At 41.4% G+C, this 2,724-nt stretch overlaps 1 long non-coding RNA gene across 1 annotated transcript in view; it reads right to left on the reverse strand.

Moving 5' to 3' along the window:
* Positions 1-721: 721 nt before the first annotated feature.
* LOC114068622 overlaps positions 722-2,724 on the reverse strand; it is a 14,660-nt gene continuing 12,657 nt past the window's right edge. The window contains exon 3 of the long non-coding RNA XR_003573630.1: positions 722-781. This is a non-coding gene — a long non-coding RNA (uncharacterized LOC114068622). The remainder of the gene's footprint in view (positions 782-2,724) is intronic.

The raw sequence follows: 2,724 nt of genomic DNA on the forward strand, positions 1-2,724 counted from the left end.
GCAGGAGGGAGGGGGGGAAGGGGAGGAGGGGGGGTGTGGGGGTGTGGGGGTGTCATGTAGCGGCTTTTGGTGGGTATTTGAAATCTGGCCAGGGTCAAAACCACCGCACCCACTGTGGTCCCTTCCAACCTGGCCCATTCTGTGATTCAGTGGAGAGGGGTGGGTGTTCAGCAGCTCTAAAGATCAGTCTTTCATAATGACCATTCTACTTTAGAAACATTAAAAATATCCACAGCTGTGGAAAAAAACATCTAGACAAACACAAAAATATTTATATATAACTATTTATACATATATTATGTGTATATATATTTATTGATATATTTTTACTATTCAAGTAACAGTCAAATGCTACCTATCTAGTAAAGATAAAAATACAAAGAAATTAGGTAATAAAAATGAATTATTTCCAATTCTTAGTTAATCATGGCTGTTTGAGAGAGCAGGGCACTGAAATACTCTGCCTTCAAATAGTCTCAGAAGTTGCAATTGTACTTAATTCACTTTTGATGCCATGCAAGGCAAGGACTGGAAATCTATGACGTATGATTGAAACAGAGCACCTCTCTGTGGAGAAAAGTCAACACTTTACCTTGCAAAGTTTGTTGTGGATTTTTAACAGGGTATGGTGGTAATAGCTCATTTTCCTTGCTATTACCTGCGCAATGTAGAAAAGATGTGCAGAGGGGATTTCACCTTTTTGTCAGACTCCTTATTGTGTGTACAATTAGATTTCTCTTTGCTGTTCTTCCACTGTTGTGTAACAAATGTCTGCATGATTCTGCAAAATTAAGAAAGAAAAAAAGATTTTCTTATCCCAGCCAAGACATATTCACTTTAATACTAGCGTCACAGTTCACCACATAGGTCTCATGATGCAATGACCTCAGATAGAATTTCTCTGTCACATATATGGACTGATGATGGGGTGCTTCAGCTCCTCAAAAATGTGGGGGATTTTCTACATAGAACTAATTCACATGGAATTCTTCTTGAGAATACAGTGTGTGTAAGCAACAAGATATTTTAATAACATTGCTTCATTTGTATGACTACAAAAATGCTGCACTGTATTGCTTTAAACACCAAACAGCAAAAGACATTTTTTTTAAGGGATTCTTACTGTTGTAAGGGTCAGATATTAAAGTCTATATTCTTGTCACACATACACAAGTATATGTGAAAAGATGACTCAGCAACATGTTATTAAATTGAATTGTACCATGAACAGATGAAACTGCTAATTTTTTCAACTGTTCTTCCCTCTTGTCCTCAAAACGTGGATGGCCGAATGACTGTGGTACATCTTTGAGGCCACCGTGAAAGCATAGTCCCCTTAGGATATGAATGATGCTAAAAAAAAAGATTCTTACTCCAGAGGCTACACAATCAAAGTAAAAACATTAAATTGAACACTCCTAGTGACAGTCTTTTTTTTTTTACTTTTCTATCTTAGTTCCTAAAAGACAAAAAAGTGACAAAAAAAACTGTCAGGCACCACAAATCAAGTTCTCTCCATAAGGATCCTTGCACAGGAGTTAAAAGGTCTCATTGAGAGAGCTTTGAACTATATTTAAAAAGGGAAGGGGATAAAATCAGGATCACGGGAGATATGCCTGGGGGCGGCACACCACTGTTTGAGAGACACTGTGCTAGCTAGGTCCTTCAATCTGTTGTCTTGGTAGAGGTAGGGGATGAGGATCCATTCAACAGCAATTGATGTGCTAGAAACTGTTGAAGGACCTGAGAAGGCTCACTCAGGAACTGGAGCTTCTCCCCCTGAAAAGGTTGCTATCCCAACTGAAGTACGTTTACACCAATGCATTCAGCATGGGCAACAAACAGGAGGAACTGGAAGCCATGGTGCAGCAGGAAAACTATGACATAGTTGTCAGCAGAGATACATGGTGGGACAAGTCTCACAACAGCAGTGCTGCAATGGATGGCTATAAACTCCTCAGAAGGGATAGGCAAAAAAGGAGAGGTGGTAGGGTGGCCCTGTGTGTTAGAGACTGTCTCGATTGTCTAAAGATTAATGATGGTGATAGTATTGAATGCTTATGGGTAAGAATCAGGGGGAAGGACAACAGAGAAGATATCCTGGTGGGAGTCTGTTATAGACCACCCAACCAGGATGAAGAGGCAGATGAAATATTTTATAAGCAGCTGCGAGAAGTCTCACGATCTCCGGCCCTTGTTCTCGAGGATTACTTCAACTTACCAGATGTCTGCTGGAAATGGAACATAGTAGAGAGGAAGAAATCTAGGAGGTTCCTGAAGTGTGTAGAAGACAACTTCATGACACAGCTGGTGAGTGAGCCTACCAGGGGAGATGCCCTGCTGGACCTGCTGTTTGTAAACAGAGAAGGACTGGTGGGTGATGTGATGGTCGGAGGCCATCTTGGGCATAGTGATCACAAAATGATAGAGTTTACAATTCTCAGAGAAGTAAGGAGAGAGGTCAGTAGAAGTGCTAGCTTAGACTTTTGGAGGGCAGACTGGCCTGTTTAGGAAACTGCTTGAGAGAGTCCCTTGGGAGGCAGTCCTGAAGGGCAAAAGAGTCCAGGAAGGCTGAACGTGCTTTAAGAAGGAAATCTTAAAGGCACAGGAGGAGGCTGTCCCCATGTGCCAAAAGACTAGCCAGAGGGGAAGATCAGCCTGGCTGAATAGAGAGCTTTGTCTGGAACTCAGGGAAAAAAAGAGTGTTTCACCTTTTGGAAGAAG

The sequence above is a fragment of the Empidonax traillii genome, unplaced genomic scaffold (genome assembly GCF_003031625.1).
Source record: "Empidonax traillii isolate 1590-97213 ecotype Southwest subspecies unplaced genomic scaffold, ASM303162v1 scaffold1100:size221516, whole genome shotgun sequence".
Classification (NCBI taxonomy): domain Eukaryota; kingdom Metazoa; phylum Chordata; class Aves; order Passeriformes; family Tyrannidae; genus Empidonax; species Empidonax traillii.